The sequence below is a fragment of the Pinus tabuliformis genome, chromosome 6 (assembly GCF_031772625.1).
Source record: "Pinus tabuliformis cultivar Carrire ecotype Pingquan chromosome 6, CPIR1, whole genome shotgun sequence".
Taxonomy (NCBI): domain Eukaryota; kingdom Viridiplantae; phylum Streptophyta; class Pinopsida; order Pinales; family Pinaceae; genus Pinus; species Pinus tabuliformis.
The window spans coordinates 710208318-710220622 of record NC_142292.1 but is presented as its reverse complement, the minus strand read 5'-3'; positions in this window follow the sequence as shown (position 1 = coordinate 710220622).

Below are 12305 nucleotides of genomic sequence, written 5' to 3'. Positions count from 1 at the left end.
TAAGGGGTGAGATCTCCGAACGGAGACACTCGATGCACTAAACAGTGCTGCAGACAGGCTAAACAACCAGCGTGCTCTAAGTCGAAGTGACTAGTCAAATGCACATAATCGAATGCTAAAATGAGGAGGCTCCTCTCTCCTTTATAACGTTGGCCTCTCTCAAAACCCTAAGGCCCACCTCTACCACGTGCTCCTCTCTATCTGTGCAGTCCCTCTTCGGAAAATGCTAAAACTCTGGAATCAGCCTCTGCTCACTAAACCCAAAAAAGCCCAGAAAGATTTTCTAAAATAGCTGACCCCCGAAAATCACCCCCTTGAGGATCTACGCTGTCCCTCAAGGCTCTGTGCTGCCATTGAATAGAACCCTCCAAAACTAAGCCCGAAACTCTGCCAAAATACTCCAATATGCAAGTGCTGATCCCTTGCTCAATCTCCCAGCTCAAATCCTCCACATAAACCCAATCCGGAGCTCCTACCCACAGAAACTGCGTCCTCCCCTCTCAAGACTGCGTAGTCATCAAATGCTCAGTTCCTCCTCAGCTCCAAAGATCGACCCCCCTGCGAAAGACTGATGAAACTACCTTGCCTGAGCAGGCACTCAAAGTCCCCCGGGGCTAAGGGTGAGATCTCCGAACGGAGACACTCGATGCACTAAACAGTGCTGTAGACAGGCTAAACAGCCAGCGTGCTCTAAGTCGAAGTGACTAGCTCAAATCCACATAATCGAATGCTAAAATGAGGAGGCTCCTCTCTCCTTTATAGCATTGGCCTCTCTCAAAACCCTAAGGCCCACCTCTGCCACGTGCTCCTCTCCATCTACGTAGTCCCTCCAAGTGTCTACGTGGGCCCCTTCTCTACGTGGTCCTTTGGCCCCCTTTGCTCCCCTTTTAAGTTACAACGTTGTGCTACTAGGGAGTGACTTTATTCGAAAAGTGAGTGACTATAGAAGGCAAAATTGAGCAAAATTGAGTATTCCAATTAGCCATGGCTAATTAGGAATATTACACGTGGTTTGCTGAGAAATTCGAATAGGTGATCTAAGTTGCAGTGAGAGGGTCAGTTCGGTAGAGGGACTTCAGTCCAAGGCCGAGAATACATAGCAGAGAGGCAAAGCAACACCAAGAGAGACAACGTAGGGGGAGAGCTCTGATACAATGACACAGTGGAGGCTAAAGGGTCTCACTGTCACAGTGATGCAGTGTCGCAGTGACGCAGTGATTAGACGTAGTGGAGGATAAGAGCTCGCAGTGACGCAGTGACACAGTGTCGCAGTTCCTAGAGGAGGTGACGTAGTTCCAGCGCAGAGCTTGGAACAACCATCGCTACCTAGCACTAGGGTAGAGGTACTTCTGCTCGGTTTATTCTCTATTGGGTGAGCCAGATTTGGCACCTAGTTGTATCAAAAATCTGATTAATAATACAAACCCTTTATATGTTGCACTGGTTTTCCCGAATTTGGTTTTTCCAGGGACGATTGTCCAAAAGTAACAATGTCCCTTTTGTATTTGTCTTGTTTCATTTCAGTTCATGATCTGTATGTGGCTGTAGTCTGCAATAGTCTTTCCATCGCTATTTAAAATAATTAAATAACTTGTTGAATGTAAAAACAAGAAGGAGATGGTAAACCAGTGATTGTAGTAGGCTTTTTGATGTGTAGATTCAGAAATTTTCACAGGAACTCTTTAACAAGGCTCACCTCAACTCTTCCTGTTGCATGTCTGACCACATCCTGTCCCATTCTAGCAGCTTGTCTCTGCCCAATATAATTTGGACAAAAACTTGCCACTCCTTAGTGACACTATTCAGTGCCAATCTCACTAGCTCTATTGGTTAAGGTGCTGCCCCAACAGCTGCAAGCTGGTCTCAGACCAACTGAATCCTGGTGAGGAAGGAATCTATGCCCTCCCCCTTCTGCACCCTGATGCATCTCAACTTTTCTTCTAGGAACATCTTTCGCTCCTCGGAAGTGCCTTGATATAGCATGGAGAGAGCATCCCACACCTCTTTGGCAGTATTCTTGCTAGCTATGTGTGAGACAATATGGTTTTGGACTCCATCTAGGATCAACTGCTTCGCCTGCACCATCTCCTTTTTGTATTTCTTTAGTTGATCTGCATCTTGGGGCACTACCACAACACTGTCTGTGTAGAGCTTCATGCCATATTCATCCAACAGGAAGGACATCTTGGCCTTTCAGATGACATAGTTGGAGGAACCCCTCCAACTTATCCTGATCTCTAAGCCATATTGTGGCCATCTTTGATCAAGTTGAAAACTCCCTCTTTCCCTTTGCTTGGTTGTTGCTCTACTACTCACATTCCCTCCTAGAATGCGCAGATCTGCTAGTTTCTACTGCTAATCTGCCTGAAAAAAAATGAACTTCTAGGACTCAAAGTTCCCTAAGATAAATTTCCCTCTGCTGTGTGTGATTTTCTCTTCCACCCGACGCTGGTTCTACTATTGCAAACTGCTGCAAATCGCTCTGCGTCCAACCAAAAATATGCTCAGTGAAAAGTTGAGTTGTTGTTGCTCCCCATGACTGTTGGAAGCACAATCTTGGGCAATTCGACTTTTCTTCAACCTTGCAACTAAAAATCGAATTCCTACCGCAATAATTCAGCTGCTCCCTCTGAGCAGTGAAATTCTTTCCTTTGCTTCTGAGCTTCTCGCTCTGATACCATGTGAAAATATCAAATCTAAAATCGTATTGCAGTAACTGGAATTTATTTTTTTAGTTGTTAATTATTTTAACAATATATTTACTATGACAAATATCAATAAAATACTAGCACACACAATAAAATTAACACCGTTATTTTTGGACAATTGTCCCTGGAGAAACACAACTCGGGAAAACCGATGCAACAGATGAGGGTTTTTATTATTATGCAGCTGTGAAAATCTGAGTACAATTTGGATGCACAAATTCACAATCCACTACAGCAGAAACTGGCCACAAAAATTAGTGAGACAATTTTTGTCTCACCCGACACTGATCCAGTTTCGAAACTGGCTCTGAATGGGCGTGTGTTCTCCATCTACCCATCGAATTATTATAATCTTTTGTTGGGCCTCCAACGACCAAGATTACAACTTAATCAAAGACCTAGATTATTTCCTAGTCGATCCATGTGAGTTTCTAGAGAATTTTCACCTTATCTCAATTAATTCTAATTAATTAACCCCTTTCCCTAAGTTTAGATTTAAGAAATAAATAACAATGGGTAATAATCTAATTGAGGTACTTCTAGGTGAAATTTGCATAAACGACTTCTGGGTTATGGAGAACTCCTATATTCTAGCCTCTCCACAAAGTTTCGAGACTAAAACACATCTGATGCTACAAAAACTAACATTAATTAGTCATAATTAATTAAGTCAAGTTGAGAATTCTCTAGAAACTCACACTGATCGATCCGAAATGATCTGAGCCATCAATTAAGATTTAATCTCGGTTGTTGGAGCCCTAACAGGAAGATATACAAAGGGATTTATGGGCACTTGGAGAATACACCAGAAACACTTGGAGAATTCGACTTTCCACAGTAGCAACAGTCAGTTGCCGGAGAATTCGGGCTTCAGTAAGGAAGCAGATACAGTGAGGGGTAGAGACAGTGATCCAGAGGAAGTTTTCCAGATCCAGAGAGGCAGTAGCAAGGAGGCTGAGTTATTCCCAATGAGACGACGCAAAGGACTGCACAGTTGCTTCAGAAGAGCAACTCGATTTGGCTGGAGGAAAATTTGTTTTCACTTCTAGAGGTTGGGCAGAGGTTCGAGAGTGTCGAAGAAGCAATTTCCTCAGCAGAGACAGGCATAACGACTTCATCAGAGGTAGTTCCGGGCTAGATGTCATTGGGGCAGCGTAAGCACTGCGTAGAGGCCAACGTGAGGGTTCCAAAGAGTTTATGAAGGAATGTTGTGTTGGGGTTGCTTGTGGAAGAAGGGTAATTCCCTTAAGATAATTTTGGCCAAATTGTTTTCGCTGTTTGGATTGCCAGTTGCATCCATAGATTGTACCCAAAATTTCACCATTGCATAATAATAAAAACCCTTGCTCAATTGTCCAAAAATAATGGTGTCATTTTGATTTTGTGTGTGATAGTATTTTCTTAGTTTCGAACACTATTTTTCTTCCGCAATTTATTTGTGAAAATCACATTGTGAATTATTTGGCATTTTCCATAGCAAATTGCAAATAAATTGTTAAATAAATTAACAATTAGAAAAATAATTTCCCATTGTTGTGATAGATGTAATTTTCACATGGGGTTACCCTATTATTTACTTTTATCAATTTATATCCTTGTATCAAGTTAGCCCCTATTTTCTACCCTATATATAAAGGGAGGAGCAAGCTCTATTCTTTGTATTTTCTTAAATATATCTTGTAGGAAGCAATATGCTAGGGTTCATGAGGAAACCATAAATGAAGAGAAGAGAAGCCTTGTAGGCAACAAGATGATAAAGATGATCAGGTTCATGAGAATACCTTGGGAAAACAATAACAAGAAAGAGACATCTTGAATATTGTTGTGAGATGCTAGAGTTTGATCTATACATGTAAACCCTAGTGAAGAACATGACATTGAAGGTGATAATGGTTCATGAGAATACCTTGGGAAAACAATAACAAGAAAGAGACATCTTGAATACTGTTGTGAGATGCTAGAGTTCGATCTATACATGTAAACCCTAGTGAAGACCATGACATTGAAGGTGATAATGGTTCTTGTGGCTCCTGTTCTAGTGGTAGGGTTTTTATTTTAGTAGAAGGCAAGAAGGCTAGAGCTAATGACTTGTATGATTTTACGACTTTTTTCTTGTAGGATGTGAGGTTAGGGAAAGATCATAGAGAAACTAGCTTGATGAGTCTTGAGCTTAGCGAAATTCTGTGCTTAGAAAAAGACTTTTAGTATGCTTGATGTTACATGGATATTTGATGCTTATTGTATCAATATCCTTGTTTTAAGTTAGCCTCTATTTTCTATCCTATATATAAAGGGACGAGCAAGCTCTATTTTTTGAATTTTCTTAAAGATATCTTGTAGGGAGCAATATGCTAGGAGGGTTCAGGAGGAAATCCTAAAAGAAGAGAAGAGAATTCTTGTAGGTAGCAAGATGATAAAGATGATCAGGTTCATGAGAATACCTTGGGAAGACAATAACAAGAAAGAGACATCTTGAATACTATTGTGAGATGCTAGAGTTTGAGCTATACATCTAAACCCTAGTGAAGAACATGACATTGAAGGTGATAATAGAGTTTGAGCTATACATCTAAACCCTAGTGAAGAACATGACATTGAAGGTGATAATGGTTCTTGTGGATCTTGTTCTAGTGGTAGAGTTTTTATGCTAGTAGAAGGCTTGAATGCTAGAGCTAATGACTTGTATGATTTTACAACTTTGTTCTGGTAGCATGTGAGGTTAGGGCAAGATCATAGAGAAACTAGCTTGATGAGTCTTGAGCTTAGCAAAATTTTGTGCTTAGAAAAAGACTTGGTTATAGTATGTTGATGTTACATGGAGATTTGTTGCTTGTCTTGATTCAAGAAATGAAAATCTAGGTTTTGATGTAGGATGCACATGTAGATTTGAAAGCTCGTGCTAGAGTTGTCTTTCTATGTGCTTATGTGATGCAACATGGCTAGGATTTGTAAACTCGAAGGAAGATAACAATGTTGGTGTGGAGAGCTTTTGTGATATAGGCTTACCCTATGTGCTAGGGACAACTTGGTGTTTATGCTAGCGATGAGTCCGAAAATTGCTTGTAAACTCGAAGGAAGATAACAATGTTGGTGTGGAGAGCTTTTGTGATATAGGCTTACCCTATGTGCTAGGGACAACTTGGTGTTGATGCTAGCGATGAGTCCGAAAATTGCTTAAATTACTTATGTGATGCAACGTGGTTAGGATTTGTAAACTCCAAGGAAAATAACATGTTGGTGTCAAGAAATGAAAAGCTAGGTTTTGAGGTAGGATGCACATGTAGATTTGAAAGCTCGTGCTAGAGTTGTCTTTCTATGTGCTTATGTGATGCAACATGGCTAAGATTTGTAAACTCCAAGGAAGATAACAATGTTGGTGCGGAGAGCTTTTGTGATATAGGCTTACCCTATGTGCTAGGGACAACTTGGTGTTGATGCTAGTGATGAGTCCGAAAATTGCTTATGTGATGCAACGTCGTTAGGATTTGTAAACTCCAAGGAAAATAACATGTTGGTGTGGAGAGCTTGTGCGATACATGCTTACTATGCTTACCCTATGTGCTAGGGACAACTTGGTGTTCATGCTAGTGATGAGCCCGAAAATTACTATTTTTGCGCAATCCTTTCTCATTTGCCTCATATAATTGTCTAACATTTCCCTTTCTATACTCGAGGCATTCCCAAGTCATTAATAAAGCCATTTCAAGATTATTTAATAATTTTTTTCAATGCTTTTCAATTTTGATATATGTTGTGACTTGATGTTGCTTTGGTTATGCCAAATTTGAATATTTAGTTTATCTAGTGTAATATTATAGGAAACTGTTTGACTGAGAAGTGGGTTATCTAGAATTCACCCTAGAGAAACCCAAAAACGTCCTTGTATTTAAGGAGAGAGCAGAAGTTCTCACCCTAGAAAAACCAAAAGACGTTTATGTTTTTAAGGAGGGAGTGAAAGCTCTCATAGGTTAGTTGGCAAAAGAAAAATTCATTTTGACGTTTATGTTTTTAAGGAGGGAGTGAAGGAGGGAGTGAAAGCTCTCACAGTTTAGTTGGCAAAAGGAAAAATTCATTTTCCTTTCCATGGACCCATGCAATTTTGATTTTCAGTTAATAGAAAATCAGATCACTTAATGTGAATAATGTTTTACTTCGAGGGATTGGACCCTTTAGAGTCCGGGGCCACTCCTAAGATCCAAGTTTACACATAGATTAAATTGTTGTGGCTTTATTTTCTCACAATGGCTGTAATTTACCTTTTGCATTTCCATTGATTTGCTGCTGGTTGGATGTAGCTTTCCTTGTGCAGTTATATTTAGTTTTATTTCACGTATTTTTATTTAATGATCTTGCTTCAAATTACAATGATCAGTGCTTTGAAGTGGATCTTCTAATTACAATGATCAGTGCTTTGAAGTGGATCTTCTAGATTTGTTATATGATAAATTGAGGCTGTAAGGTTTGATTAATCCGGTAGTAGGGGAAACTTCTCATTTGATTAATTTTTCATCAAATTTTTCATCCATGTGAGGTGGTGGCTCTATGTTTATCTATCTTCTAACTTACTACACGGCCATTTTCCCTAACCCATGAGAGGTCTATGTTTATCTATCTTCTAGCATACTGCAAGAAGAGATAAAAATGAAAGCCATTTTTCCTTGACCTAGAGAGGCGGATTAAAATGAGCTATGAGGGTTGTTCATTTTCCTTGTTAGTCTATATTAGATTGAGTTAGTTGCTTATCATTCATATAAATAGAATAGGAACAAAATACATCTGAGCAAGTTGATACTTTGTGGTTGCACATATAGTGCATAATTTGTGTGATTACAAAGTTGACAATTTAAGCTGAGGTTAAGGAGTTCAATATTTTGTGGTTGCACATATAGTGCATAATTTGTGTGAATACAAAGTTGACAATTTAAGCTGGGGTTGAGGAGTTCAATATATCTTGATTTTTTTTTGTCTATAGTATGTTGACGGCTTTTGCTGGAGTGACCAGCTTTGGTTGGGACTCGGGAGTGATTCCTATCTAAAAGTAATTCGTGAATACATTTTTTTCATCGTTTCCCTAACGAGGGTTTGACTTGTACCAACTTTTATATATATATATATATATATATATATATATTTGCGTAAATATTGTGTACCTTGATTTTCAATGTATGTTCTGTTTTTGATTGAGTAGCCCTTGTTTTTCATGACTTGTAATTTTGTGATAAATCTATAGCGTGCATGTCTATAGACTTTTTAAGAAGGGATTTGTAAGTATAGATTTCCGCCCTTCTTTTTCGTGATTCGTACCATCTTTGTGATAAAGCTATGGTATATACTTTATTTTATATAATATATGATTACTACTTTTCTAAATCGTATATATTTTCAGATTTTCGATGTATGCTTTTTTTTATTGAGTAGATTTCATGGTGATTTAACATAACATATAGTTAAATTGGAGGGATTTATTTGACTTGAACAAGTGTACCGTAAGGGCTTTAGCTTTGTGGTATTGATGTAAATTCATATCATATTTATTTTCTTGGGTTGTAGGGTGAAATTGTGTTGGAAAGGAAATAAAATATTATTTCTATAATTATAGTTAAATTGGAGGGATTTATTTGACTTGAACAAGTGTACCGTAAGGGCTTTAGCTTTGTGGTATTGATGTAAATTCTTATCATATTTATTATTGGGTTGTAGGGTGAAATTGTGTTGGAAAGAAATAAAATAATTTCTATAATTAATATTTCAGATCATCCTTAAGGTTGAAAACTTACCTAGATTATCTAGATTAGAAAGAAAATCTCATTTATATTTCAGATCTTTCCTAAGGCAGAACGTTTACCTAGAAATTGTGTTGGAAAGGAAATAAAATATTATTTCTATAATTAATATTTCAGATCATCCTTAAGGTTGAAAACTTACCTAGATTATCTAGATTAGATATAGAAAATCTCATTTATATTTCAGATCTTTCCTAAGGCAGAACGTTTACCTAGATTAAGATCTAGAAAAATTCAACTAAATTTGGTGAAATTTCATAATTGTGTTAAATTCAAGTTTCATAATTGTGTTAAATTCAAATTAGATTAAGATCTAGAAAAATTCAACTAAATTTGGTGAAATTTCATAATTGTGTTAAATTCTTGAATTTGATTGTCGAATTTGATTACACCCCTTTTTCAAATACTTCTTATATATACAAAAATATTTACGTAGAGAGGAAACAAAAAGAGAAGGTTATATCTATTATTATAATTTTCTGTAATAAGAATTGCCTAAGGACTTTAACATTGTGGTATTGACGTAAATTCATATGGTATTTATTCTCTTGGGTTGTAGGGTGAAATTGTGTTTGAAGGGTGGTGAAATATTATTGCTATAATTAATATTTCAGATCAGTCAAGACTGAAAGTTTCCTTAGATTAGATCAGAATGTTTTATTTATATTTCAGATCATCCCTAAGGCGAAAATTTTACCTAGATTCAAATATAGAAAAACTCAGGTAAATGAGGTGATTGGATTGGGATCGGCCCTTTTTTCAAATACTACTTATAATTACAAAAACATTTAGATAGAGAGAAAACAAAAAACCCAGAAAATCTCAGGAATGAGGTGATTGCATTGAGATGGCCCCTTTTTTCAAACACTTCTTATAATTACAATATTTACATGGAGAGAAAACAAAAAGAGGAAGGGTATATAAAATGATTTTACATCCTTTATTTAAAACAACAAGAACATAAACAAATCTCAATAGGCACTAGATTTCATTGTCATAGGGTTTGTCGAATTAGGATCAAAGAGTTGAAGAGCAGTTTTAGAGGAAAAAACAAAAAGAGGAAGGGTATATAAAATGTGTTTTACATCCTTTCTTTAAAGCAACAAGAACATCAATAAAATCTCAATAGGAACTAGATTCCATTGTCATAGTTTTGGTCAAATTAGGATCAAAGAGCTGAAGAGCAGTCTTACATCTCTCCCAAAAAAAATTGAACGAGAAGCTGTATGAGGTGCAAATCTCATGTACGTTTTTGTAGAGTGACAGTGAAGAAAACTTATCTGTCAACTTTTCCACTATCACCCCCAAAAAACCAAACTTTGCCTTACGTAAAGTTGCCAGAGTACGATTAACCTCTGGATTTGAAATCACTGCTTATATACCTGGTATTGACCATAATTTACAAGAACATTCTGTAGTATTAGTAAGAGGAGGAAGGGTTAAAGATTTACCTGGTGTGAGATATCACATTGTTCGAGGAATCCTAGATGTTGCCGAAGTAAAAGATCGTCAACAAGGGCGTTCTAGTGCGTTGTATATTCTTACTTATCTAATACTTGTATCATTTCATGATGATGCCATGTGAATTGCTAGGAACATGTTAAGTATATAGCTAACCTAATAACGAACGTTTTGTAAGGGGACTAGAGCAGGCTACCGTGAAAAAAAACACGATCTTATTTTTCATTGGAACTATTATATGTCCAAGGTTCAATATCGAAAATCTCAATAGGAACTAGATTCCATTGTCATAGTTTTTGTCAAATTAAGATCGAAGAGCTGAAGAGCAGTCTTATCAGGTTCGTAATTTTTCTTACATCTCCACCGCCGGGAGCCCAAGTATCATATACACCTCCAAAATACAAAGCTTTTAGCACTGGAAGAAAAGCACCAACACCTAGCAAGATTAGGTGAATACCCAAAATTGTGGTCATTTTGTTTCTATCTTTCCATACATAGCCAAAGAATGGAAAAGATTCTTCTAAAGTTTCGGGTCCTATGAGTGCATGATAAATACAAAACACGATCTTATTTTTCATTGGAACTATTATATGTCCAAGGTTCAATATCAAAAATCTCAATAGGAACTAGATTCCATTGTCATGGTTTTTGTCAAACTAAGATCGAAGAGCTGAAGAGCAGTCTTACATCTCTCCCAAGTTATTTTTAGATCTGCTAAAAATTTGTTTTCAACACCATCCTGATCACTCTTATGTTACCATATTGAAATATCCACTGATAACCAACTTTGCATCTGGAAGAAAAGAAGACATCCACTTCCATAGATTCATTTGAGTTGAACCGATATTGAGAGAATACATTGATCCAACAATCTCTTCTAAACCAACAGACTGATCCATATGCACCTATTGTTAAGATTACAACCATAAGATGTAAATAAACTTTGGACTCTTCTAAACCAACAGAGTGATCCATATGCACCTGTTGTTAAGTGAAATGGAAGCTGTATGAGGTGCAAATCTCATGTACGGTTTTGTAGAGTGACAGTGAAGAAAACTTATCTGTCAACTTTTCCACTATCACCCCCAAAAAACCAAACTCTGCCTTACGTAAAGTTGCCAGAGTACGATTAACCTCTGGATTTGAAATCACTGCTTATATACCTGATATTGACCATAATTTACAAGAACATTTTGTAGTATTAGTAAGATTAGGAAGGGTTAAAGATTTACCCGGTGTGAGATATCACATTGTTCGAGGAACCCTAGATGCTGCCAAAGTAAAAGATCGTCAACAAGGGCGTTCTAGTGCATTGTATATTCTTACTTATCTAATACTTGTATCATTTCATGATGATGCCATGTGAATATTGCTAGGAACATGTTAAGTATATAGCTAACCTAATAACAAACCTTTTGTAAGGGGACTAGAGCAGGCTACCGTGAAAAAAAACACGATCTTATTTTCATTGGAACTATTATATGTCCAAGGTTCAATATCGAAAATCTCAATAGGAACTAGATTCCATTGTCATAGTTTTTGTCAAATTAGGATCGAAGAGCTGAAGAGCAGTCTTACATCTCTCCCAAGTTCTTTTTTAGATCTGCTAAAAATTTGTTTTCAACACCATCCTGATCACTCTTATGTTACCATATTGAAATATCCACTGATAACCAACTTTGCATCTGGAAGAAAAGAAGACATCCACTCCCATAGATTCATTTGAGTTGAACCGATATTGAGAGAATACATTGAACAAATCCCAACAATCTCTTCTAAACCAACTGACTGATCCATATGCACCTGTTGTTAAGATTACAACCATAAGATGTAAATAAACTTTGGACTCTTCTAAACCAACAGAGTGATCCATATGCACCTGTTGTTAAGATTACAACCATAAGATGTAAATAAACTTTGGACTCTTCTAAACCAACATAGTGATCCATATGCACCTGTTGTTAAGATTACAACCATAAGCTGTAATAAAACTTTGGAAATATGGGAAGATAGCCAAACCCACCCCTCCTAAGTTGAGAATGATCCATAATCAAGAAGGGACCATTCCAAACATATGTCATGCGATTTTCAAGCTCAAGCTCAATCGACTTACCTCTTGCAAAAATACTATATCTGATTTAACATTCAAGCACTCCTTGTAAAATTAAAAGGCATTTTCATCCCTTTAACATTGCAAGATAGAAGGGAGAGCCTCATTTTAAAAAGAGATAGAAGGGAGAGCTTTATTTTAAGAAGAGAGAGTTGTGTATAGTGCTATACAATATATTTCCCAGAGGAGGACTACCCATATCTAGAGAAAGGGACTTGTCTTCCTTGTAAGATTTCACCCACG